The sequence below is a fragment of the Mauremys mutica genome, chromosome 9 (assembly GCF_020497125.1).
Source record: "Mauremys mutica isolate MM-2020 ecotype Southern chromosome 9, ASM2049712v1, whole genome shotgun sequence".
Lineage (NCBI taxonomy): Eukaryota > Metazoa > Chordata > Testudines > Geoemydidae > Mauremys > Mauremys mutica.
In genome coordinates, this window is record NC_059080.1 from 55789 (window position 1) to 83715 (window position 27927).

At 53.2% G+C, this 27927-nt stretch overlaps 3 long non-coding RNA genes across 6 annotated transcripts; all 3 read right to left on the reverse strand.

Moving 5' to 3' along the window:
• Nucleotides 1-1851: 1851 nt before the first annotated feature.
• LOC123378062 lies at nt 1852-22431 on the reverse strand. Of its 4 annotated transcripts, none has more exons than XR_006582446.1 (4): nt 22155-22431; nt 21602-21791; nt 20931-21122; nt 1852-1901 (listed from the first exon to the last, which is right to left on the reverse strand). It is a non-coding gene; the product is annotated as an uncharacterized LOC123378062 (long non-coding RNA). The 4 variants fall into 4 exon arrangements; XR_006582444.1 differs by lacking the exon at nt 1852-1901 and adding an exon at nt 16543-16594; XR_006582447.1 differs by lacking the exons at nt 20931-21122; nt 21602-21791; nt 22155-22431 and adding exons at nt 2273-2621; nt 18849-18900 and having other exon boundaries at nt 1871-1901.
• Nucleotides 3494-5196, reverse strand: LOC123378060. Its single transcript, XR_006582442.1, has 4 exons — nt 5138-5196; nt 4493-4839; nt 3881-4134; nt 3494-3716 (listed from the first exon to the last, which is right to left on the reverse strand). It is a non-coding gene; the product is annotated as an uncharacterized LOC123378060 (long non-coding RNA).
• LOC123378061 lies at nt 10316-14006 on the reverse strand. The gene is made up of 4 exons (XR_006582443.1): nt 13367-14006; nt 12234-13055; nt 11166-11986; nt 10316-10371 (listed from the first exon to the last, which is right to left on the reverse strand). It is a non-coding gene; the product is annotated as an uncharacterized LOC123378061 (long non-coding RNA).
• Nucleotides 22432-27927: the final 5496 nt, after the last annotated feature.

Sequence of the window (27927 nt, forward strand, 5' to 3'; positions counted from 1 at the left end):
TTCCTAAATGTTAATAGTGCTTTTTTGATCTTTGAATCACAGCTATAGCAATAGACAAGACCCGAGCTAACATTTACCCTTCTATCTCTAACAATGCAGGCTGCATTTCAAACCTCTATTCCTTTACAGATCTTCCTAACCAGTCTTTACAGTTCGGCCATGGGTCAAGGTCAGTTTGTGAGTTAATTAACTCTTGCTGGCCCTGTCACCTTACAATGGGATATTACATTACACTCAGATCACCACAAGGTCTCTGGCTTTGAGCTCCTTAGGACCTAGCCTTTAAAATGCTCTTTGCCACTGACCAATCCCTGTGAGAAGGGTGCAGGTCTCCCCTTTCTAGCTCCTCTTGGGCCGCTGGCACTTGCTGGGCAATGAGACCACGCTCTCCTGAGGAAACGGAGGTCTCTCCTTTACAGCGCTTTTCTCTCTGCCCCATTCGAACGCCCCTGGCTTAAGGACCACCCTGTAAGGAAGGTTTGGGTCTCCTTTGCCAAGCAAATTAAACCACAGGTCACTTTGACACGCCCGGCAAAATGACTGCCCTGTAACCAGGGTGTAAGGTCTTATCTCTCGCACGCTTAAACTAGGGGAGCCTTTTTGTGCCTGTGGCTGAGCGACACCCCACCCCTTGAGAAGGCTTGAGCTTCCGTTTCTCTTAGTGACAAGAAATTCCCCCACAATTATTTCTACGCGACTTTTTTGAGATTTGAAGTGAAATCTTACTTGCGACCTATCCAGGTCAGCTGCAACATGGTGTGGCGAAGGGGCAGCTGAAAGGGGATGGTGGAGGCCGTGGAAAATTCGCCCCTTTTCTCAAAAAAGCCAAGAAATGGCCCAACCATGCAAACGTCACACCGTCTGGAAATGAACAGGTGAAGTGCGGGGCTCCTTTCAGACCCTCACTTCCACCTCATCCTTCCTCAAGTCCTTTTGTCCTGCCCAATTTACACCGCTCAACCAACCACAACTTTGACCCTTTGTTTTCTTGTGCACAAGAAAGACACCGTCGCACTGATGAGTTTGCAACTGTAGACATTCAGACAGTTCCCTCAGCTGTGTCCAAATTCCAGGCCTTGTGTCTCTTTGGAGATAGACAGAGGAGATTCCTAGGGCTATGTCCGAAGGGATTGATGTGGCTATCCTTTCTGAAATGTGTTAATGTTCAGGTATTGTAAGCACATGCGGTGGTATTCAGAGCCAGCACCTGGGTGCACCTAACCCTACTAACAGGGCTGCATCACAAGGAAGAGGGGTCTTTTCTGTTAAAGGTTAGGGAGCACAAAGTTATTTTCTTGGTGAGGTAGGAAGGTAAGTCCGGAAAGGTGTCACTGAGAGATGGAGGATTGATCGGAAAGGAGACACTCAACAGGATCCCTCCCTTACCTGTTCATTTCCAGATCTTTTCACATTGGGGACTTCCCCCTGCACACACCGAGTTTAAAGGAGGCATATTTTACTTAAGAAAGGGTGACCGCCCTGTAATCAGGGTTCAGGCCCCTTTTCTCCTGTCTACATTGGCCCTCTTAATGGCACCCAACATAGTCACTCTGCAGAGCAGATTCTGGCCCCTCCCCAGCCACAGAGCCCCGTACCCAAGGAGTAGGGTGACCAGACAGCAAATGTGAAAAATCGGGACAGGGGGTGGGGGTAATAGGAGCCTATATAAGAAAAAGTCCCAAAAATCGGGACTGTCCCTATAAAATCGGGACATCTGGTCACCCTACCAAGGAGGAAGCACACGGCCTATGAAGAAAACTACAGCAAGTACAGATGAGGAACAGCCAGTTATGCAGAAACCCGAGGACTATTCATGTCTCCTTAGAAGGATGTCCAGGCTTCTCAGATCCACTTCTGCATATTCTCCTCCGGCGAGGGCTCCTGGACGATTCCTCTGCAAACTAATAAAGCCAAGCAAGGACCATCATTACACAGAGCTCTATGAATGTCCTCATCCCTGCCTCCCTCTCCCATTCCATCTATATCCGCCGGACTCAATGAACAAAGACTGAGTCAACATCCACAGACACTGCTCCACTCTAGCGCCCACTATCCTGCATGATTTTCATCCACTCCTACTTGTTCATAGCTCCCGAGACCAAGCTTGTGGGAATGCACACCTAGCACTCCTGCCCCTGTTCTATGAAGGGAGACGGCACAAGGAGAGGCAAGGACAGACAGACAGAAAGAGAGTGTTGGCCAACACACTAGAGAAGAGAGAGAGAGAGAGAGAGAGAGAAAAAAAAACACAGGAGAAAGGCAAGTAACTCACCATCTGGAGTCATCCTCCTGGATCCAACCTTCTCCTGAGGAGGACACACTGCTTGTGAACAGAGAGATGACAAGCCCCTGAAAATGGGGACCTTGTCTCCTCAGCTAGTCAGGAAACTCTTCTGACAAACCAGCCCCAGCTAACAGGGTGTCTGTATCTGGAGTCAGATTGGCTGATAACAGAACCCTCAGCAAAACAGACACTTATCTCACTGACAGTGGCATCTGCTTGGCTCCCAAATGAACGGCTCTTGCCTGGCATGAACAATGCTCACAGGCTCGCTGCTCTCACTCACTTTCCATTGCATGAGGGCAGAAGACTCTGACATGTGACTTATTTTCCCTTGGTACTAAACCCAGCATAGGAGAGAAAAACAAACAAATTAGCATCTCCATCTGCAATGTCACGTAGTCTCTTCATCTCACATCTCCCATATCCCACGGCTCCGCCATCAAACCATCTCCTATTACTATTTTACATCTGCAACTAGAAGGGATCCATTGTAACTGCACCCAAAATAGTCACTTTGCTCAGGAGACTCTTGTCCCTTCCCCAGCCTTAATATCACAATGTCCTGTACCCAGCGAGGAAGCACACGGCCTATGAAGGAAACAAGAGTGAGTACAGATAAGGAATTGAAAAACACTGACTTCTTACTCATAGCCAGTTATCCAGAATGCAGAAAGCTGAGGACTGTTCCTGTCTGGTTAGAAAGGTGTCCAAGCTGCTCAGATCCACCTCTGCCAGTTTCTCCTCCGGCTCGAGCTCCTGGACAATTCCTCTGGAAGTGCAGCTGCAAAAGCCAAGCATGCGCCATCTCCACACACAGTTCTAATGGTGCTTGAAATGTTGCCCTCAATCCTGCCTCCCTCTTCCACCCATCTACATCAGCCCCACTTGAACAGAGACCGATTCAACACTGACAGTCACTGCTCCACTCTCACACCCACTACCCCGCATGGTTTTCGTCCCCTCCTACTACTCCAGGGCTTTCAAGACCTAACCTGTGGAGATGCACACCTCGCAGGCCTGCCTGTGTCCTAAGAAGGGAGATGGCACAAGGAAAGGAAAGGACAGATTAAGAGAGAGCGTTGGCCAACACACTAGAGAGACAGAGAGTGAGAAAATGAGAAACACGGGAGGAAGGCAAGCAACTTGTCACCTGGAGTCATCCTCCTGGATCCAACCTTCCGCTGCAGAGGACACACTGGTACTGGCCAGAGGACTGAGCAGCCCCTGAAAATAGGAACCTTGTCTCCCTCATAACCACAGCTGAGCCTTCACCTAACAAGACACTTATCTCACTGACAGTGGTCCTTGCTCCACTCCCAGCTGGATGGCTCTTCCCTGGCATCAACAATGCTTAGAATCTCCCAGCTCTCACTCCCTTTCCATGGCATGTACGGAGTGGACTCTGACTCTCCACTTGGTACTAGACCCAGCACTAGGGGGAAAAACAAATCAGTTAGCATCTCAGTCTGCAACGTGCATAGGTTCTTCTTCTCCCATCTACTACACCTCAGGGCTCCGCCCTCAACCCTCCTCCCATTACAGCTTTAGCACTACAACTAAAAAGCAGCCCACTGCACCTACATCCAAGATACTCACTCTGCACAGGAGACTTGTGCCTTTGCCTCATCTGAATCCCACAGAGCACCGTGTCCAATGAAGAAATTCAGAGCCTCTGAACAAAACCGGAACCAGTACAGATGAGGGATTCCAAGCACTGACCGCTTACTCACAGCCAGTTGTGCGGAAGGCAGAAATCTGAGGACCATTCATGTCTGCTTAGAAGGATGTCCAGGCTCCTCAGGTCCGCGTCTGCCACTTTCTCCTTCAGCTGCTGCGCCTGGACAATTCCTCTGCAAGCGCAGGAAATGAGCGAAGCAAGAGCCATCACTACACAAAATTCAATTGGTGCAGGTAATCTTGCTCTCATCCCTGCCTCTCCCATCCTATCTACATCAGGCCCACTTGAACAGAGAGAGTCAACATCCACAGTCACCCCTCCACTCTAGCGCCCACTACGATGCATGATTTTCGTCCCCTCCTACTTGTTCATAGCTCCCGAGACCTAGCCTGAGGGGATGCACACATAGCACTCCTGCCCGTGCCCTATGAAGGGAGACAGCAAAGAGAGAGAGAGGGAGGGAGTGTGTTGGCCAACACAGAGTAGAGTAGAGAAGACAGAGAAACAGAGGAGGAAGGCAAGCAACTCACCACCTGGAGTCATCCCTCATGGATCTAACCTTCTCCTGCCGAGGACACACCGATCCTGGCCAGAGAAATCATCAGCCCCTGAAAATGAGGACCGTGTCTCCCTTAAAACCACAGCTAGTCAGGAACCTTTTCTTACAAACCCACTCCACCTAACAGGGTGTGTCTACCTGTAGCCAGGTGGGCCATGAGCAGAACCCTCAGCAAAACAGATACTTATCTCAGTGATAGTAGTAGCTGTTCTGCTCCCAGATGGACGGCTCCTGCCTGGCACCAACAACACTCACAGTCTCGTCACTCTCACTCATAAGGGCAGTAGACTTTGACATGTGACGTCTTTTTCCTTGGTACTAAAACCAGGGGATAAAACAAGTAAGCTACCGTCTCAATCAGAAATGTCTCTTAGGCTCTTCTTTTTCTCTCACGCACGGCGGGGTTCCGCCCTCTACCCATTACACCTTTAGAACTAAAAGTACAAAGCACCTCTTACAACACCACCCAACAGAGTCACTCTGCACAGCAGACTCTGGCCCCTCCTCACCCTTAATCCCACAGAGCCCTGTACCCAACAAGAAACCACACGGTCAATGAAGAATACTACAGTGAGTACAGATGACTCTGAGTTCAAAGCACTGAGCCCTTACTCACAGCCAGTTATGCAGAAGGCAGAAACCTGAGGACTATTCTTGTTTCCTTAGAAGGATGTCTAGGCTGCTCAGGTCCACTTCTGACACTCTCATCCGGCTGGGGCTCCTGGACGATTCCTCTGCAAACTAATAAAGCCAAGCAAGAACTGTCACTACACAGAGCTCTATGAATGCCCTCATCCCTGCCTCCCTCTCCCATCTCATCTACATCAGCCTGACTCGATGAACAGAGACTGAGTCAACACTGACGGTCACCGCTCCACTCTAGCGCCCACTACCCTGCATGATTTTCATCCCCTCCTACTTCTTCATAGCTCCTGAGACCTAGCCTGTGGGGATGCACACCTAGCACTCCTGCCCGTGTCCTACGAAGGGAGACAGCACAAGGAGAGGCAAAGACAGAGACAGAGAGTGTTGGCCAACACACTAGAGAAGAGAGTGAGAGAGAGAGAGAGAGAGAGAGAGAGAAACACAGAGAAAGGCAAGAAACTGATATGGGCCATGAGCAGAACCCTCAGCAAAACAGACACTTATCTCACTGACAGTGGCGTCTGCTCGACCCCCACATTGACGGCTGTTGCCTGGCATGAACAATGCTCACAGGCTCACTGCTCTCACTCACTTTCCATCGCATGAGGGCAGTAGACTCTGATGTGTGACTGCTGGATTTAGTACCAAGGAAGAAGTAAAAGGAAGAAAAAAAAATATAATTACCATCTCCATCTGCAATATCACGTAGTCTCTTCATTTCACATCTCCCGTATCCCACAGCTCTGCCCTCAACCCATCTCCCATTACTACTTTACAGCTGCAACTAGAAGGGACCCATTTTAACTGCACCCAAAATAGTCACTTTGCTCAGGAGACTCTTGTCCCTTCCCCAGCCTTAATCCCAAAGAGCCTCGTACCCAACGAGGAAGCACACGGCCTATGAAGGAAACAAGAGTACAGATAAGGAATTGAAAACACTGACTTCTTACTCATAGCCAGTTATCCAGAATGCAGAAAGCTGAGGACTGTTCATGTCTCCTTAGAAGGATGTCCAGACAGTTCAGGTCCACTTCTGCCTGCTTCTTCTGCAGCTGAGACTCCTGGACAATTCCTCTGCAAACTAATAAAGGCAAGCAAGAACTATCACTACACCAGTGGTTCTCAACCTTTTGTACTGATGATCCCTTTTACATAGAAAGCTTCTGAGTGTGACCCTCCCCTTATAAATTAAACACTTTTTGTATATTCAACACCATTATAAATGCTGGAAGCCAAGTGATGTTTAGGATGGAGGATGACATTTCACAACCCCCCAAATAACAACCCTGACGGGACCTAAACCCCAGTTTGAGAACTCCTGCACTACATAGAGCCCAATTAAGGCCCTCTTCCCTGCGTCGCTTTCAATCTGTCTTAGCCCCACAACACCAACAGTCACCGCTCCAGTCTCGCACCGACTGCCCTGCATGATTTTCGTCCCCTCCTACTTCTTTATGGCTCCCAAGACACAACCTGTGGGGGTGCACACCTAGCTCGCCTGCCGATATCCTAAGAAGGGAGACAGCACAAGGAAAGGCAAGGACAGACTGAGAAAGAGTGTTGGCCAACACACTAGAGAAGAGAGAGAAACACACGAGAAAGGCAAGCAATTCACCACCTGGACTCATTCTCCTAGATGCAACCTTCTGCTGCGTAGGACACACTGCTCCTGGCCAGAAAACTGAGCAGCCCCTAAAAATGGGGATCTTCTCTCTCTCTCAAAACCACAGCTAGTCAGGAACCTTTTCTTACAAACAGCCTCAGCAAACGGGGCATCCCTTTCAGGAGCAAGGTGGGCCGTGAGCAGAGCAATCACCAAAACAGACACTTATCTCATTGACAGTGATGACTGTTCCATTCCCAGTTGGACGGCTTTTTCAAGGCATCAATAATTCTCGCAGTCCCATCACTCTCGCTCGCTTTCCATCGCATGAGGGCAGTAGACTGACTTGTCACTTCTTTTCCCTTGGTACTAAATCCAGCGGAAAAACAAGTCAGTCACCATCTCAATTGGCAATGTTGGGTAGCCGCTTCTTTTTGCCTCTCCCACATGGTGGGGCTCTGCCCTGAACCCTCCTCCCATCACGCCTTTATGACTACAAGTAGAAAGCACCCCTTGCAACGACACCTGAAATAGTCACTCTGCACAGATGACTCTGGTCAGACACACCAAACCTGTGGGGAAAGCACGTAGAAATTGTGCTTGTTTTTGGCTTGTAACTTATTGCTTCTTGTAGCTTTTTGCTTCCAGCAAGCACGGACAAGGAGGAGCAAAGGGGACGGCTAGTTGAGGTGCACAGCGGGCCCACCACAGTCCCAGACTGCACGCCAGGGGAGATCTAGTCATTGAGTGTTGGGGTTCTTAGGGATTGGCTTGTTTTGGCCTTGTTTTCAAATGGGTTTATCTTGATTTTTGGCTTATTGTCAAAGTCGGGGTGCTTATTTCTCCAGTGAAAGTTAGCAATTGTGACTCTGGTCCCTTCCCCAGCCTTAATCCCAAAGAGCCCCACACCCAACAAGGAAGCAAACAAAGTGTGAAGAAAATCACAGCAAGTACAGATGAGGAATTCCAAGCACTGACCACTTACCCACAGCCAGTTATGCACGAGGCAGAAAGCTGAGGACTGTTCATGTCTCCTTAGAAGAATGTCCAGGCTCCTCAGGCCCACGTCTGCCAATTTCTCCTCCAGCTGCTGCTCCAGGACAATTCCTCTACAACTGCAGCAAATAAGCCAAGCAAGAGCCCTCACTACAAAAAATTAAATTGGTGCGTGAAATCTTGCCCTCATCCCTGCCTCCCACATCAGCCCCACTAGAGCAGAGACTCAGTCAACACCTACAGTCACCGCTTCACTCTAGCGCCCACTGCCCTGCATCATTTCGGTCCCCTACTTGTTCATAGCTCACAAGACCTAGCCTGTGGGGATGCACACCTAACACACCTGCCCGTGTCCTACGAAGGAAGACAGCACAAGAAGAGGCAAGGACAGACAGAGTGTGAGAGACACAGACAGACAGAGTGTGTGTTGGCCAACACATTAGAGGAGAGAGAGAGAGAGAGAAAAACGTGGGAGGGAGTCAAGAAACTCACCAGCTGGAGTCATCCCCCTGGATCTAATATGCTGCCGAGGACACACTGGTCCTGGCCAGAGACATGAGCAGCCCCTGAAAATGGGGACATCGTCTCCCTTGTAACCACAACTAGTCAGGAACCTTTTCTTACAAACCCAGCCCCAGCTAACGGAGCGTCCCTACCAGGAGCAAGATGGGCCTTGAGCAGAGCGATCACCAAAGAAGACACTTATCTCATTGAGAGTGGTGGCGGTTCCGCTCCCAGATGGACGCCTTCTGCGTCGCATCAACAACGCTTGCAGACTCATCGCTCTTGCTCTTTCCATTGCACGAGGGCAGTAGACTCTGGCCTGTGACTTCTTTTCTCTTGCTACTAAACCCAGCACAAGGGGGAAAAACAAATCAGTTACCCTTTCAGTCAGCAACTTTGGGTAGGCTCTTATTTTCCCCTCCTGCACACAGTGGGGCTCCGCCCTCAACCCTATTCCCATTACACCGGTAGGACTGCAAGTAGAAAGCACCCCTTGCAACGACACCCGAAATAGTCACTTTGCACAGCAGACTCTGGTCACACACACCAAATCTCAAGGGGAAAATAAAACATAGAAAACGGGCTTGTTTTTGGCCTGTAGCTTATTGCTCCTTGTAGCTTGCTGCTTCCGGCAAGCAGGGGCAAAGAGGGGAGAGAGTCAGGGGTGCACAGCGGACCCACCACAGTCCCAGACTGCACGCCAGGAGAGATCTAGTCATTGAGTGTTGGGGTTCTTAGAAATTGGCTTGTTTTGGCCTTATTTGAAATAGGATTAGCTTGATTTTTGGAATATTGTGAATTCAGGGTTCTTATCTACCCAGTGAAAGTTGGCAAGTATGACTCTGGTCTCTTCCCCAGCCTTAATCCCACAGTGCCCCATACCAAACAAGGAAGGAAACGGCCTATGAAGAAAATTACAGTGAGTACAGATGAGGAATTCCAAGCACTCACTGCTTACTCACAGCCAGTTAGGCAGAAGACAGAAACCTGAGGACTGTTGAGGTCTCCTTAGAAGGATGTCCAGGCTGCTCACGGCCACTTCTGCATATTCTCGTCCGGCGAGGGCTCCTGGATGATTCCTCTGCAAACTAATAAAGTCAAGTAAGTACCATCACTACACACAGCACTACTGGCGCATTTAATCTTGCCCTCATCCCTGCCTCCCTCTCCCATCCCATCTACATCCGCTCGACTCGATGATCAGAGACTGAGGGCTTGGCTACACTTACAAATTTGCAGCGCTGCAGCAGGGTGTGAAAACACACCCTCTCCAGCGCTGCAAATTGCGGCGCTGCAAAGCGCCAGTGTGGTCAAAGCCCCAGCGCTGGTGCTCCCAGCACTGTACGTTATTCCCCACAGGGAGGTGGAGTACGGACAGCGCTGGGAGAGCTCTCTCCCAGCGCTGGCGCTTTGACTACACTTAGCGCTTCAAAGCGCTACCGCGGCAGCGCTTTGAAGTTCTAAGTGTAGCCACAGCTTGAGTCAACATCCACAGACACCGCTCCACTCTAGCGCCCACTGCCCCGCATGATTTTCATCTCCTCCTATTTGTTCATAGCTCCCGAGATCTAGCCTGTGGGGATGCACACCTAGCACTCCTATCCGTGTCCTATGAAGGGAGACAGCACAAGGAGAAGCAAGGACAAAGAGAGTGAGAGACAGACAGACGGAGTGTGTGTTGGCCAACACATTAGAGGAGAGAGAGAGAGAGAGAGAGAAAAAAACATGGGAGGGAGTCAAGAAACTCACGAGCTGGAGTCATGCCCCTGGATCCAACCTTCTGCTGCAGAGGACACACCCCTCCTGGCCAGAGAAATGACCAGCCCCTGAAAATGGGGACCTTGTCTCCTTCATAACCACCAGTTAGGAACCTTTTCTTACAAACCTAGACCTTGCTAATGGGGCGTCCCTACCAGGAGCTGAGCCGTGAGCAGAGCAATCACCAAACCAGACACTTATCTCAGTGACAGTGGCCTCTGCTCAACTCCCAGATGGACGGCTCTTGCCTGGCATGAACAATGCTCACAGGTTCGCTGCTCTCACTCACTTTCCAATTGCATGAGGGCAGTAGACTCTGACGTGTGACTTCTTTTTCCTTGGTACTAAAAGCCAGAAGAAGGGGAAAAACAAACAAGTTACCATCTCCGTCAGCAATTTCACTTAGTCTCTTAATTTCATATCTCCCGTATCCCACGGCTCCGCCTTCAACCCATCCTCCATTACTACTTTACACCTGCAACTAGAAGTCACTTTGCTCAGGAGACTCTTGTCCCTTCCCCAGCCTTAATACCACAGTGTCTGGTACTCAACGAGGAAGCACAGGGCCTGTAAACAGAGCCGGCTCCAGGCACCAGCTGAGCAAGCTCGTGCTTGGGGCAGCACATTCTACGGGGCGGCTTCCGCCCAAACCTAGGGCGGCACAGCTGCTTTTTGTTGTTGTCGTTTGCTGTTCCAGCCGTCCTGTAGGGGCGGCGGCGCAGAGGAGGGGAGCGCCCTGCAGCAAGCTCAGCAGGGCAGCCTGCGTCCTTCCCTCCCCGCTGACCGGAGCCCTTCTGGCAGGCGGCACGGCAGTCGGGGCTGCGGGGTGAGCGCCCCGCTGAAGCGCTGGCCGCCCCCCTTCTCTCTTCCCCCTCCACTCCCTCCCCTTCCCCCCCATTAGACCGGGCACGCACTCTGCAGCACAGAGTCCCCTGGCGCCAGTCGCCCTGTAGGGGTTTTTGTTTTGTTTTTCCCCTGCTTTGCCGGCCATGTCGTTGTTTCTCCCCCCGCCCCTCCCCCTTTGCCGTTCCAGCTGCGCCATTTTTTCCCGTTTTGCTGCTCCGGTGGCCCCGCCTGAGCCGGCCCTGCCTGTAAAGAAAACTACAGTGAGTAGAGGTGAGGAATTGAAAGCACTGACCTCTTACTCACAGACAGTTATGCAGAATTCAGAAATCTGAGAACTATTCATGTCTCCTTAGAAGGATGTTCAGGCAGCTCAGCTTCACTTCTGCCACCCTCTCCTCCGGCCAAGGCTCTTGGACGATTCCTCTGTAAACTAATAAAGCCAACCAAGAACTATCACTACACAGAGCTCTATGAATGCCCTCATCCCTGCCTCCCTCTCCCATTCCATCTACATCAGCCCTACTTGATGAACAGAGATGCAGTTAACACCGATAGTCACCACTCCACTCTACTATCCACTACCCAGCATGATTCTTGTCCCCTCCTACTTCTTCATGGATCCAGGAGACCTAGCCTGTGGAGATGCACACTTAGCACCCCTGCCTGTGTGCTATGAAGGGAGACAGCAGAGAGGGAGAGAGAGAGAGAGAGAGTGAGTGTGTTGGCCAACACTAGAGAAGAGAGAGAGAGAGAGAGAGAATATCATGGGAGGAAGGCAAGCAACTCACCACCTGGTGTCATCCTCCTGGATCCAATCTTCTGCTGAGGAGGGAACACAGATACTGGACACAGAACTGAGGACCTTGTCTCCCTCAACCGAAGCTAGTGAGGAACATTTTCTTATAAATCCAGCCCCAGCTGATGGGGTGTCCCTACCTGGAGCCAGGTGGGCCGTGAGCAGAACCCTCAGCAAAACAGACACTTATCTCAGTGACAGTGGCAGCTGTTCCACTCCCAGATGGACGGCTCTTGCCTGGCATGAACAATGCTCGAGGTCTCGTCGCTCTCTTTCCATCGCATGAGGGCAGTAAACTGACTTCTTTTCACTTGGAACTAAACCCAGCACAAGGGGGGAAAACAAGTTACCATCTCAGTAGGCAATGTCTCATCGGCTCTTCTTTTCCCCTCCCCCACATGGTGGAGCTCCGCCCTCAACTCTCTTTCCATCACACCTTTAGCACTACAATGAAAAATGAGACCGTTGCACCTACACTTACAATAGTCACGTACCCAACGAGGAAGCACATGGCCTTATGACAGCAAGTACAGAGAAGGAATTCAAAGTACAGCGCTTACTCACAGCCAATTATGCAAGAGACATAAAGCTGAGGACTGTTCGTGTCTGCTTAAAAGGATGTCCAAGCTGCTCAGGTCCACTTCTGTCTCTTCCTTCTCCAGCTAGGGCTCCTGGACAATTCCTCTGCCACAACAGCTGCAAAAACCAAGCATGAGCCATCACTACACAGCGCTCTAATGGTGCTTGAAATCTTGCCCTCAATCCTGTCTCCCTCTTCCATTCCGTCTGCATTGGCCCCACTTGATGAACAGAGACCGAGTTAACAGCAACAGTCACTGCTCCACTCTCACACCCACTCCCCTGCGTTATTTTCTTCCTCTCCTACTTCGCCATGCTTCCCAAGACCTGACCTCTGGGGATACACAGCTAGCTCACCTGCCTGTGTGAAATGAAGTGAAACAGCAGAAAAAGAGGCAAGGACAGACTGACAGAGTGTGTTGGCCAACACTAGAGGAGAGAGAGAGAGAGAAACACGGGAGGAAGACAAGTAACTCGCCACCTGGAACCTACCTTTTCTGCAGAGGACACATCGCTTGTCAGCAGAGAAATGAGCAGACCCTGAAAATGGGGACCCAGTCTCCCTCATAACCACAGCTAGTCATGAACATTTTGTTACAACCCCAGGCCCAACTAACAGGACGTCCCTACCTGGAGCCAGGTGGGCTGTGAGCAGAACCCTCACCAGAACAGACACTTATCTCAGTGACAGTGGCAGCTGTTCCGCTCCCAGATGGACGGCTCTTGCCTGGCATGAACAATGCTCGAGGTCTCGTCGCTCTCTTTCCATCGCATGAGGGCAGTAAACTGACTTCTTTTCACTTGGAACTAAACCCAGCATAAGGGGGGAAAAACAAGTAAGTTACCATCTCAGTAGGCAAATGTCACATTGGTTCTTCTTTTCGGCTCTCCCACACGAGGGAGCTCTGCCCTCACTCTTCCCATTACACCTTTAGCATTACAACCAAAAAGCAGCCTTTGCAACAGCACCCGACATAGTCACTCTGCGCAGCAAACTCTGGCACCTCCCCAGCCTCAATACCACAGAGCCCTGCACCCAACAAGGAGACACACGGCCTGTGAAGAATACTACACCGAGTATAGATGAGGTATTCCACTGGCACCGACTGCTTACTCACAGCCAGTTATGCAGGAGGCAGAAAGCTGAGGACTGTTCACGTCTGCTTAGAAGGATGTTCAGGTCCGCTTTTGAGAGTCTCTCCTCCAGATAGCGCTCCTGGACAATTCCTCTGCCAGTGCAGTTGCAAAAGCCAAGGATGAGTCAGCGTTACACAAAGCTCTGAAGGTATGTGAAATCTTGCCCTAATCTCTGCCTCCCTCTCTCATTTGGTCTACATCAGCCCCAGGCGATGATTAAAGACCAAGTCACAGACACTGCTCCACTGTGGCACCCACTAATATGCATGATTTTCATACCCTCCTAATACTTCATGGGTCCCGAAGACAGACTGTGTGGATGCACACCTAGCACTCTTTTCCCGCGTCCTACGTAGGGAGACTGCATCAGGAAAGGCAAGGAAGGGAGAATGAAAGAGCGAGAGTGTTGGCCAACACAATAGAGAAGACAGAGAAACATGGGAGGAAGGCAAGTAACTCAACACCTGGAGTCATCCTCTAGATGCTACCTTCTGCTGCGTAGGACACACTGCTCCTGACCAGAGGAATCATCAGCCCCTGAAATTGGGAACCTTGTCTCTCTTACAACCACAGCTAGTCAGGAACCTTTTCTTACAAACCCAGCCCTAGCTAACGGGGCATCCCTACACCAGCATCAACGTGGGCCATGAGCAGAGCCCTCACCAAAACAGACACTTATCTCACTGACAGTGACGGCTCTTCTGCTGCCAGATGGACGGCTTTTGCGTGGCATCAACCATGCTCACGGTCTCATCACTCTCGCTCACTTTCCATCGCATGAGGGCAGTAGACTGGCACATGACTTCTTTTTCTTTGGTACCAAATCCAGCAGAGGGAGGAAAAACAAAAAAAAATAGACTCTCCATCTGCAATGTCGTGTAGTCTCTTCATTTCCCATCTCCAGTATCCCAGGGATTCACCCTCAACCCATCTCCCATTACTGCTATAAAACTGCAAGTCGAAGATACCCATTGTAACGGCACCCAAAATAGTCACTTTCTCAGGAGACTCTGGCCACTCCCTAGCCTTAATCCCACAGAGCCTTGTACCCAACGAGGCAGCACACAGCCTGTGAATAAAAGTACAGCCCTTACTCACAGCCATTTATGCAGGAGGCAGAAAGCTGAGGACTGTTCATGTCTGCTTAGAAGGATGTCCAAGCTGCTCAGATCCACTTCTGCCAGTTTCTCCTTGGGCTGGGGCTCCTGGACAATTCCTCTGCAAGCGCAGCTGCAAAAGCCAAGCATGAGCCATAACCACACACAGCTCTATTGGTGCTTGAAATCTTGGCCTCATCCCTGCCTCCCTCTTCCATCCCATCTACATCGGCCCCACTCGACGAACAGAGACCGAGTTAACACCAACAATCACCGCTCCACTTTAGCGCCAACTGCCCAACATGGTTTTCGTCCCCTCCTACTACTCCAGGGTTTCCAAGACCTAACCTGTGGGGATGCACACCTAGCACACCTGCCCATGTCCTAAGAAGGGAGACAGCATAAGGAAAGGCAAGGATAGAGAGAGGGTGTGTGTTGGCCAACATACTAGAGAGAGAGAGAGAGAGAGAGAAACACAGGAGGAAGGCAAGCAACTCTCCACCTGCAGCCATTCTCCTGGATCTAACCTTCTGCTGCAGAGGACACACTGCTCCTGGCCAGAGAACTGAGAGCCCCTGAAAATGGGGACCTTGTCTCCCTCATAACTACTAGTTGGGAACCTTTTCTTACAAACCCAGCCCCAGCTAACGGAGCATCGCTATCAGAAGCAAGGGGGCCATGAGCAGTGCAATCACCAAAACAAGCACTTATCATTGAGAGTAGCAGCTGTTCCACTCCCAGTTGGACGGCTTTTCCGTAGCATCAATAGTTCTTGCGGTCCGATCACTTTTGCTCACTTTCCAACATATGAAGGGAGTAGACTCTGACGCCTGATTTCTTTTCCCTTGGTACTAAAGCCAGCACAAGGGGAACAAATAAGTTACCATCTAAGTGGGCAATGTCGCGTTAGCTCTTCTTTTCACCTCTCCCTCACGGCGGCGCTCCACCCTCAACACTCTTCCCATGACACCTTTAGCATTTCAGCCAAAAAGCAGCCCTTGCCACAGCACCCGACAGTCACTCTGAACAGCAGACTCTGGCCACTCTCCAGCCTTAATACCACAGAGTCCTGTACCCAACGAGGAAGCACAAGGCCTGTGAACAATACTAGAGCAAGTAAAGAGGAGGAATTAAAAGTATCAGTTTTAAACAAACAATTTAATACTGTAACCAGTAATGATGATTGTGAAGCTTGGTTGAGGTGGTGCAGTCAGAGGGTGGGATATTTCCCAGGGAATGCCTTACTGCTAAATGATGAACTAGCACTCAGCTGAGCCCTCAAGGGTTAACGCATTGTTGTTAATGTAACCTCACACTCTACAAGGCAGCACGAATGGAGGGAGGGAGGGGAGACAGCATGGCAGACAGAGACAGAGACACACCCTGTGGTGGTGGTGGGGGGGGGGGGGGAAGAGTGAGAGATGCACATTGCCTTTTTAAGTAGGTCAGGAAGTTGAGACAGCAGCTGTGGGCAGCAGACTCTCTCCACCCTGAGCCCTGTCCTGTCCCCACCCTGCTCTAGATGGAGAAGGGGTAAGTGGGGGGCAGGAGTAGGGGGAGGGGGACACCCTGACATTAGCCCCCCCTCTCCCCTGCACAGCAAGCAGGAGGCTCCAGGGAGCAGCTCCAAGGCAGAGGGCAGGAGCAGCACATAGCAGTGGGGGGGAGGGACAGCTGAACTGCCGGCAATTGATAGCCTGCTGGGTGGCTGCCGCACAGGGAACTTAGGGGGGCGGGGAGCTGATGGGGGGCTGCTGGTCCACCCTGGTTCCAAGCCCCTACCAGCTAGCTGAAACAGGCTGCTCTTCCTGCAAGGACTGGATAAACCAGGCAGCTGCCAAGCAACATTATAAGGGAGCATTGCGCAATGTTAAACGAGCATGTTCCCTAATTGATCAGCAACGTAGCAACGTAACAATGTTAACCGGGGCGACTTTAAGTGAGGAGTTCAGTGCTTTGAATACAGTATCGCTTACTCACAGCCAGTTATGTGCAAGGCAGAAAGCTGAGGACTGTTAATCTCTTCTTAGAACAATGTCCAAGCTGCTCAGGTCCATGTGTGCCACCTTCTCCTTCGGCTGCTGCTCCTCCATGATTCCTCTAGAAGCGCAGCTGCAAAAGCCAAGCATGAGACATCACTACATACAGCTCTATTGGTGCGTGAAATCCACTCAATGAATACAGACCGAGTAAACATTGAGTCACCGCTCCACTCTCGCACCCACTGTCCAGCATGATTTTCATCCCCTCCTACTTGTTCATAGCTCCCAAGACCTAGCCTGTGGGGATGCACACCTGAGTGTTGGCCAACATACTAGAGAAGAGACAGACAGAGAGAGAAACATGGGAGGAAGGGAAGCAACTCCTCACCTGGAATCTTCCTCCTGGATCCAAGCTTTTCTGCAGAGGACATACCGCTTGTGAACAGAGAAATGAGCTGATGCTGAAAATGGGGACCTTGTCTCCCACATATCCACCGCTTGTCAGGAACATTTTGTTACACATCGAGCCGTAGCTAACTGGGCATCCGTACCTGAAGCCAAGTGGGAAGTGAGCAGAGCCCTCACCTAACAAGACACTTCTCTCACAGATGGCGACGACTGCTCGGCTCCAAGCTGGACGGCTCTTGCCTGGCATCAGTAACGTTTGCTGTCTCCCTGCTCTTACTTGCTTTCCATCGCATGAGGGGAGCAGACTCTGACCCTCCACTTCTTTTCCCTTGGTACTAAACCCAGCACAAGGGGGGAAAACAAATCAGTTACCATCTCAGTCAGCAACATGCATAGTTTCTTCTTCTCGCATCTACCGCACCTCAGGGCTCCATCCTCAACCCTCCTCCAATTACAGCTTTAGCACTACAACTAAAAAGCAGCCCACTGCACCTACATCCAAAATACTAACTGTGCACAGGAGACTTGTACCTCTCCCTCATCTGAATCCCACAGAGCACCGTGTTCAACGAGGAAATTCACAGCCTCTGAACAAAACTGAAGCAAGTACAGATGAGGGATTCCAAACACCAACTGCTTAATTAGAGTCACACGCTTAACAGCCTCACCTGACTCTTAGCAGGTTAATTGGAGTCAGGTGTTCTCATTAGCCTGGAGCAGCCCCTGCTCTGGTCACTCAGGGAACAGAAAATTACTTATCCAGTGGCAGGTTTATCTCCCTTCTACTACTCTGCTGTTCCCAACTGGCCTGGATCTATCACAGCAGATACTGGATAGAGAGATTTCACAAAAACACACACCTGCTCCTCAAATATCACGAGAGCACTCCTTAGCTCCACTGCCAAGTGAAACATCTAGATTGTACAGGTCTGGTTCCTCCAGATGCTTCTCCTCTGTCTGGGGCGGCTCCATTGGCCTTGAGCGGGCCTCTGCAAGAACAGCAAACCACCTATGGAAGAGCCATCACTGTCCAACATGCAACCGTGCTAGATATTTTACAATACCTGCCTCCACTCTCGCACCCACGACCCCACATGATTTTCAACCCCTCCTACTTCTTCCTGGCTCCCGATACCTAGCCTGTGGGGATCCACACCTACCCGTGTCCTATAAAGGGAGAAAGCACTGGGAGAGGCAAGGACACAGACAGAGAGAAAGAGAGTGTGTGTTGGCCAACACAGTACAGAAAAGAGAGAAAGAGAGAGAGAGGGAGGGAGAGAAACGCAGGAGGAGGGGAAGGAACTCACCAGCTCGAGGCATCCCCCTGGATCCAACCTTCTCTTGGAGGACACACTGCTTGTGGATGGAAAAATGACCAGCCCCTGAAAACGGGGACCTTGTCTCCCTTGTATCCACAGCTAGTCAGGAACCTGTTCTTACAAACCCAGCCCCAGCTAACAGGGTGTCTCTACCTGGAGTCAGATCGGCTGTGAGCAGAACCCTCAGCAAAACAGACACTTATCTCAGTGACAGTAGCATCTTCTCAGCTCCCAGATGGACGGCTCTTGCCTGGCCTGAACAATGGTCACAGGCTCGCTGCTCTCACTCACTTGCCATCGCATGAGGGCAGTAGACTCTGACGTGTGACTTCTTTTTCCTTGGTACTAAACCCAGCAGAGGGGAGAAAAAGAAAAAAAAATAGCATCTCGGTCTGCAATGTCGCATAGTCTCTTCATTTCACATCTCCTGTATCCCACAGCTCCGCCCTCAAACCATCTCCCGTTACTACTTTACACCTGCAACTAGAAGGGACCCGTTGTAACTGCACCCAAAATGGTCACTTTGCTCAGGAGACTCATGTCCCTTCCCCAGCCTTAATACCACTGTGCCCTGTACCCAACGAGGAAGCACATGGCCTGTGAAGAAAACTACAGCAAGTACAGATAAGGAATTGAAAGCACTGACCCCTTACTCACAGGCAGTTGTTCAGAAGGCAGAAAGCTGAGGACTGTTCATGTCTCCTTAGAAGGATGTCAAGGCTGCTCAGATCCACTTCTGCCAGTTTCTCCTTGGCCTGGGGCTCCTGGGCAATTCCTCTGCAAGCGCAGCTGCAAAAGCCAAGCATGAGCCATCACTACACAAAGCTCTACTGGTGTTTGAAATCCTGCCCTCATCCCTGTCTCCCTCTTCCATCCCATCTACATCGGCAACACTCAATGAACAGAGACCAAGTTAACACCAACAGTAACTACTCCACTTTAGCACCCACTGCCCCACATGATTTTCGTCTCCTCCTACTTCTTCATTGCTCCTGAAACACAGCCTGTGGGGTTGCACACCTAGTACGCGTGCCTGTGTGCTATGATGGGAGATAGCACAAGGAAAGGCAAGGACAGAGAGAGAGAGAGAGAGTGTGTGTGTGTGTTGGCCAACATACTAGAGGGGAGAGAGAGAGAGAGAGAGAGAGAGAGAGAGAGAGAGAGAGAGAAACACGGGAGGAAGGCAAGCAATTCGCCACCTAGAGTCATCCTCCTGGATCTAACCTTCTGCTGCAGATGATACACCACTCCTGGCCAGAGAACTGAGCACCCCCTGAAAATAGGGACCTGGTCCAGGGGTGACTCCAGGCCCCAGCAAGCCAAGCGCGTGCTTGAAGCGGCATGCCGCGGGGGGGGCGCTCTGCCAGTCGCCGGGAGGGCAGCGGGCGGCTCCGGTGGACCTCCCGCAGGCGTCCCTGCTGGTCCTGCGGCGTCGGTGGAGCATCCGCAGGCATGCCTGCGGGAGGTCCACCGGAGCTGCGGGACCGGCGACCGGCACAGCGCCCCCCACGACATGCCGCTGTGCTTGGAGCAGCGAAATGGCTAGAGCTGCCCCTGACCTGGTCTCCCTCATAACCACAGCTAGACAAAAACAGTTTCTTACAAACACAGCCCCAGCTAACAGGACATCTCTACCAAGAGCAAGGTGGACTGTGAGCAGAGAAATCACCAAAACAGACACTTATCTCATTGAGAGTGGCGGCTATTCTGTTCCCAGTGGGACAGCTTTTTCGTGGCATTAATAGTTCGAGGTCCTCTTGCTCTCACTTGATTTCCATTGCATGAGTGCAGGGGACTCTGATGTGACACCCAGTGGGGTGGGAGGAGGGGGAAAAGAAAAAAAAATTAGCACCTCCCTCTACAATGTCACAGTCTCTTCATTTCACAAATTCTGTATCCCATGGCTCTGCCCTCAACCCATCTCACATTACACCTTTAGCATTACAACCAAAAAGCAGCCCTTGCACCCAACATTGTCACTCTGGCCCTTCCCTGGCATGAATCCCACAGAGCCCCGTACCCAAAGATGAAGCACACGGCCTGTGAAGGATACTACAGCGAGTACAGATGAGGAAGTGAAAGCACTGACCATTTACTCACAGCCAGTTATTCAGAAGGCAGAAAGATGACGACTATTCATGTCTCCTTAGAAGGATGTCCAGGCTGCTCAGGTCCACTTCTGCATATTCTCGCCCATCGAGGGCTCCTGGATGATTCATCTTCAAACTAATAAAGTCAAGCAAGTACCATCACTACACAGAGCTCTACTGGTGCATTTAATCTTGCCCTCATCCCTGCCTCCCTCTCCCATCCCATCCACATCCGCCCGACTCGAACAGACTGAGTCAACATCCACAGACACCGCGCCACTCTAGCGCCCACTGCCTTGCATGATTTTCATCCCCTCCTACTTGTTCATAGCTCCCGAGACCTAACCTGTGGGGATGCACACCTAGCACGCCTGCCCGTGTGCTATGAAGGGAGACGGGATAAGGAGAGGCAAGGACAGAGACAGAGAGAGAAAGAGAGTGTTGGCCAACATACTAGAGAAGAGACAGACAGAGAGAGAAACATGGGAGGAAGGCAAGCAACTCGCCACCTGGAGTCATCCCCCTGGATCTCCCCTTCTGATGCAGAGGACACACCGCTACTGGCCAGAGAACTGAGCAGCCCCTGAAAATGGGGAGCTAGTGAAAAAACCTCTCTTACAAACAGCCCCAGCAAATGGAGCGTCCCTACCAGGAGCAAGGTGGGCCGTGAGCAGAGCAATCACCAAAACAGACAGTTATCTCATTGAGAGTGGCGACTGTTCCACTCCCAGTAGGACAGCTTTTCCTTGGCATCAGTAGTTCTTGAGGTCCCATCGCTCTCGCTCGCTTTCCATGACATGAAGGCAGTAGACACTGACACGTGACTTCTTTTCCCTTGGTACTAAACCCAGCACGAGGGGAAAAAACAAGTTAGTTACCATCTCAGTGGGCAATGTTGGGGAGGCTCTACTTTTCGCCTCTCCCACACAGTGAGGCTCTGCCCTGAACCCTCATCCCATCACACCTTTAGGACTACAAGTAGAAAGCAACCCTTGGAATGACACCTTAAACAGTCACTCTGCACAGCACACTCTGGTCACACACACCAAACCTGTGGGGAAAAGCATGTTTTTGGCTTGTAACTTATTGCTTCTCGTAGCTTGTTGCTTCCAGCAAGCAGAGGCAAGGGGGGCGAGTGTAAGGGATGCACAGCGGGCCCACCACAGTCCCAGACTGCAGACGCCAAGAGAGATCTAGAGACTCTGGTCCCTTCAAGCCTTAATCACACAGAGCCCCATAGACAATGAGGAAGCAAACAGAGTGTGAAGAAAATTGCAGTGAGTACAGATGAGGAATTCCAAGCCCTGACCTCTTACTCACAGGCAGTTATGTGGGAGGCAGAAAGCGGAGGACTGTTGATCTCCACTTAAGAGGATTTCCAGGCGGCTCAGGTCCACTTCTGCCAATTTCTCCTCCAGCTGCTGCTTGTAATCAATTGGGCCGGGGCTCGAAGGTCCTGGGGCAGGAGGGGAGCCACATCGACTCCTTACGCGTCCGCTGTTACAGTGGGCTGTACAGCAGAAAACAGTTCAGAGACCTCAGGCCCTTGGGTGCAGGGGCTGAGCAGCAAACAGTACAATCAGCTCAGGCCCTTTGGTGCAGGGGCTGAGCAGCAACTGCAGGTATATAGGCCCAGGTCCCTAGACCGGAACATTGGGTGAGGGGGAAAACTGCCACCCGTGAGTGGGGTGGCAGGGGGGACACAGGCCCACCCACTCCACTGTGTCCCAGCCCGGGGCCCTAGCAGCAGCTGTCACCACTGCTGGTCAGTGGGGTCCTGACCGCAACACACTGACATCGGTACCTCTGTGTCTGCAGCCTGACAGGGGTCAGCTACCCCCAGGCTGCTTCCACTTTCCCCCTCAGGGCCTACCTCGTCAGTTGCACCGGGTCCAGGCCAGTCAATCAGCATAGGCTCCTCAAGGCCAGGGCTTGGTGGCAGATCCGGAAGCTCCTCGGGGAAGTCCGGCCAGGCATGCTCAGGCGGCTCCTTCAGGTAACAGCAGGGCTGGGGAGGCTCCGACGGCTCCTCCTCGTAGTAGGCACGGGGGAGTTCCAGCGGCTCCTCCCAGTACCGGGCCCAGGGAAGCTCCGGTGGCTCCTCTTTGTAGCGGGGAAGCTCCGGCCAATCAGGACAGCTGCCTCGGGCCCTGGAGAGTTCCCAGTCAGGAGCTCCCGACAGCACGTCTGCTCCCTGCTGCGGCTGGGCCCTGACTGAGCTCTGGTGGCCGGCTTTTCTACTTCCTGTCCCGCCCCTTGACTTCCACGGGGCGGGGACAGGTGGTGGTGGCTCTGCCCACTTGGGTGTCTGCAAGGGCGCTCCCTCTGCTGGGCAGGAGGGGAGCCACACCGACTCACTACACTGCTCCTGGATGATTCCTCTGCAAACGCAGTAAGTAACCCAAGAAAAAGCCATCACTACACAAAATTCAACTGGTGCATGAAATCTTGCCCTCATCCCTACCTCCCTGTCCCACGCCATCCACATCAGCCCCATTAGAGCAGAGACTCAGTCAACACCCACAGTCACCACTGCACTCTAGCGCCCACCACCCTGTGTGATTTTGGTCCCCTCGTACTTGTTCATCGCTCCCAAGACCTAGCCTGTGGGGACGCACAGCTACCACACCTGCCCATGTCCTACGAAAGGAGACAGGACAAGGAGAGGCAAGGACAGAGAGAGAGAGAGAGAGACAGACAGACAGAGTGTGTTGGCCAACACATTAGAGGAGAGAGAGAGAGAGAGAGAGAGAGAGAGAGAAAAACATGGGAGGAAGTCAAGAAACTCACCAGCTGGAGTCATCCCCCTGGATCCAACCTTCTGCTGCAGAGAACACACTGCTTGTGGACAGAGAAATGACCAGCCCCTGAAAATGGGGACCTTGTCTCCCTCGTAACTACAGCTATTCAGGAACCTTTTCCTACAAACTCAGCCCCAGCTAACCACAAGTCCTGGCCTGGAGGCAGGTGGGCCGTTACCAGAGTCCTCACCAAACCAGACACTTATCTCACTGATGGTGACATCTGCTCCACTCCCAGCTTCATGGCATCTGCATGGCCTGGAATCAACAACGCTCACTGTCTCACAACTCTTGGGCGCCTTCCATGTCACAACGGAGGTGGGTTCTTACCCTTCACTTCTTTCTCCGTGGTACTAAGCACAACACAAGAGGGAAAAACAGAAGTTATCAGAATCTGCAGTGTTGTGTAGGTTCTTCTTCTCCCATCTTCCATTACACCTTTACAGATACAATTAAAAAGCACGCAACGCACACTCAGCCTTTGGAGCTCCTGGCCAGAGAATGCTGTGAAAGCCAAGACTATAATGGGGTTCAAGTAAGAACTAGGTACAGCAACTCCTCACTTAACGTTCTTGTTATGTTCCTGAAAAATGTGACTTTAAGTGAAACGATGTTAAGCGAGTCCAATTTCCCCATAAGAATGAATGTAAATGGGGGGTTACGCTGCAGGGAATTATTTTTTGCCATACAGTACAGTACTATAGTTGGGGGGTGCCCCCGCCTTACCCCACACGGGCACAGCCCACTGGCACTGGCGACAATGAGGCAGGCAAGGAGGCTGAAGGTGCTGTAGGCTAGGAGAAGCACGTTGCACAGGAGCAGAAGCAGCTTCCCCTCCCTGCAAGCACCAGGGTCGGGAGCCTCAACCCTCTGCCGCCTCTTCCCCCAAGCCCCCACCCTTAACCTGCCTCTTCCTCCCCCCTCCTTCCCCTTTACTTCACACACCGGGTCCTCGCTCCTGCCCGCAGCCATCAGCTGGCTTGCGGCGTCTGGAAGCAGGGGAGGGAGGGGGAGCCTGCACAACGAGTCTTCACTCCCCGTCCCCGGACACCGCAAGCCAGCTGATTGCCACAGGCTGGAGGCCGTGGGCGAAGGCACTGATCCGCGGGGTCTGCTGGCGGGCGGGAAGTGCTGGGGTGGGGGGGCATAGGAGAGCTGATGGGGGGCTGCCGACTGTGGACAAAGCAGGCAGCCAAACGCCGTTATAGCAAAGCATTGCACAACTTTAAATACAGCATGTTCTGTAATTGACCAGGGACGTAAGATTGAAACAATGTTAAGCGAGAGGATGTTAAGTGGAGAGTTACTGTCAATTCATGGAGGATCAGTCCATCAACGGCTATGAGTCAGGATGAGCAGGGATCGTCTCCCTGGCCTCTGTTTGCCAGGAGCTAGGAATGGGTGACAGTGGATGGATCACTTGGTAATTCCCTGTTCTGTTCATTCCTTCTGGGGCACCTGACATTAGCCACTGTCGGTAGACAGCATACCAGGCTAGATGGACCTTTGATCTGACCCAGTCTGGCCATTCTTACGTTCATATGTTAAGCAGCCTGTTGCACCTGCATCCAAGACAGTCACTGAGCAGAGGAGACTGTTGTCCCTTCCCTTGGTCGTAATCCCACAGAGCCCCATGGCCAACAAGGAGGCTCACGGCCTCTGAAGAAAACTTGAGTGGTACGGATGAGGGATAGAGGCCATAATTGTTCACTCACAGCCAGTCATGGAGAAGGCAGAAAGCTGAGGACTCTTCATCTCTGCTTACAAGGATGTCCAGGCTGCTCAGGTTCACTTATTCCAGTTTCTCCTCCGGCTCCAGCTCCTGGAACATTCCACTGCAAACTAATAAAGACAAGCAGGAACTATCACTACACAGAGCTCTATTAACACCCTCATCCCTGCCTCCCTCTCCCATCCCATCTACAGCCGCCCCAGTCGAGGAAAAGAGACTGAGCCCACACTATCAGTCACCGCTCCAGTCTACAATCTACTGCTCCCCACGGGTTTCGTCCCCTAGCTTGCCTGCCCGTGTGCTATGAAGGGTGCGTGTTGGGCAGGAAGGAGAGAGAAGGGCTGAGGGGCCCCATGGGTGGAGGGAGGAATGGGGGTGCAGGTTGGGGAATGTTGGACAAAGGAGAAAAGGGCACTGGGGGGCCCACAGATCTAGGGACAGAGTGGGGTGCAGGTTGCGGTGGGAGGGAGAAAAAAAGGGGACTGAGGGGCCCAATGGATGGGGGAATGAACTGGGGGGGCTGTTGGGGAGGAAGGGGCGCTGAGCAGTCCCTACAGGTGGAGGCATGGATGGAGGCGCAGGTTGTGGTGAGCTGGGAGGATGTTGGAGAGAGATGGGGTCTGAGGAGTCCCTTGAATGGAGGAATGAACTGGGGGATACAGGCGTGTAGGTTGGGGAAAGTTGTTGCAGGCTGGGGGGTGTTGGGGAGGGAGGGGGGCAGAAGGGGGCTATGGGAGAAGGCATGTACGGGGGAAAGTAGGGATGGGGTACAGGTTGGGGTGGCCTAGGAGGTGTTGGAGGGAGAAGAAAGGACTGAGGGGCCCAACGGATGGGGGTGGGTTGGTTTCGGCTAGAGGAACAGGCATTCAGATTGGAGAAGGCTGCAGGCATAGGGGGTGGGGGGCGGGTGGGGAGAGCTGGGGGTTACAGGGGGGACGAGGAAAGTCAGGGCGGGCTGGGGGGTGCGGGAGGGAAGAGGAAGGTTGTAGGGGGCTGAGGGGGACTAGAGAATGTCACGGGGAGCTGGGGGGGTTGGGGGTGCAGAGGGGGAAGGTCATGGTGTGCTAGCAGTGCGGGGACACTGGGGGGGCTGGGGAAGGTCGCGGCGCACTAGGGATGCAGGGGGGCTGGGGGCACCAAGGGGGCTTGGGAAATTCGCAGTGTGCTCGGGGCACTGGGGGAGCCCGTGGGGGAGGGAAGCCTGCGGCCCATGAGGAGCTGGGGACGCTCACAGCAGTGCGGGGGCACCGGGGGGCGCCATGGGGGGTTGGGGAAGGTCGCGGGGGCTGTGGCTAGGCAGGGGGAGCCTGGGGGGGAGGAAAGGCGCGCTGGGGGTGTCGGGGGGGGGAGGTGGTGGGGAGGGGGCTGTGGCCGGGGGAAGGTGCTGGGGGTGCTGGGGGGAGGCGGGGGGGGGGAGGAAAGGCGCGCTGGGGGTGTCGGGGGGGAGGTGCGGGGGGGGGCTGTGGCTGGGGGGGAGATGGGGGGGCTGTAGGAGCCCGTGGGGGGGAGGAAAGAGGCGCCGGGGGGGCTGTGGCTGGACAGGGGGGAGAGGAAAGGCGTTGGGGGGAGGCGGAGGGGCTGTGGGAGCACTTGGGGGGGGCCGGTCCCAAACACCCCGCGGGGTGGGCGGGGTCGCTGTGGCGGCCCCACGTCCCGGGGCCGCAGCGCCTCACGCCCAACGCACTCGAGTCCCCCGCTTATCAAGGGCGGCCTCCAGACCGCTGACGTCACTTCCGCTCCAGGCCTCGCCCTGCGAGCGGAGCCTGTCGCGCCCAAAGCGCCGCCCACTGGGTCTGCGAGGGCTGATGGGAGTTGTAGGCCGGGGCGCACTACAACTCCCACAAGCCCCTGCGTCATCCCGCCCTGCGCCCCTCCCCCCAGCGGGGGCTGGGGGCTCGGGCTGGGACCCCCACTATTAAACCCCCCGGGGCGGCAGCTGCTGCTGGGAGACAGCTGCAGAGCCCAGCGTCCTTGGCCCCAGCGGTACCTTCCCCCGGTTTGTCCCGCAGCCCCCCAAACCTCGTCACCCCCAATTCCTCTCCCCCCCCCCCAGAGCCCCGTCACCCCCAGAGTCTCCCCTCCCAGTCTCGTCTTACCTTGGGCTCCCGCAGGCCGATTGAATCAGCTCCCGCAGGCTGAGAGCTGCAGCCTGATTCAATCAGCCGGCCACAGCCCAAGGTAAGAGGAGACTCGGAGGGGAGGAATCCGGGGGTGACGAGGCTCGGGGGGGCTGCCGGGGGAAGGTAGCGCTCGGGCAAAGGAGGCTCTAGCTGCACAGAGCCAGGGGTCCTGTCCACGGGTGGCAAGTTTGTAAAAATTTTGGTAGTGTCCAGAACCCGACCCTCAACTCCACCCCCACCTGCCTAAGGCTCTGGGAGGGGGCTCGACGGGGGAGGTCTGGGGTGCAGATTCTGGGCTGGGGATTAGGGTCCAGGAGAGGTGCGGGGTGCAGGCTTTGGGATGGAGTTTGGGTGCTGGGTGCAGGCTCTGGGCTGGGGCAGGGGGTGGGTGTGCATGATGGGGTGAAAGGTGCAGGCTTTGGGACGGAGTTTGGGGTTGGGAAGGGGGAGGGAGTTTGGGGATAGGAGGGAGTGCAGGGGGAGGGCTGAGGATGAGGGGTTCATGATGCAGGGGGGGGTTCAGGGCTAGGGAAGAGGGTTGGGCTGTGGGCCTGGGGATGAGGGGTTCATGCTGCGGGGGGGGCTCAGGGCTGGGGCAGAGGATTAGGGTGTGGGGGGATGAGGGTTCTGGCTGGGGATGAGGCTCAGGACTGGGACAGAGGATTAGGGTGCAGAGGGATGAGGATTCTGGCTGGGGATGAGGGGTTCATGCTGCGGGGGGGCTCAGGGCTAGGGAAGAGGGTTGGGCTGTGGGCTGAGGGCCTGGGGATGAGGGGTTCATTCTGTGGGGGGAGGCTCAGGACTGGGGCAGAGGATTAGGGTGTGGGGGGATGAGGGTTCTGGCTGGGGATGAGGGGTTCATGCTGTGGGGGGAGGCTCAGGACTGGGACAGAGGATTAGGGTGCAGAGGGATGAGGATTCTGGCTGGGGATGAGGGGTTCATGCTGTGGGGGGAGGCTCAGGACTGGGGCAGAGGATTAGGGTGCAGAGGGA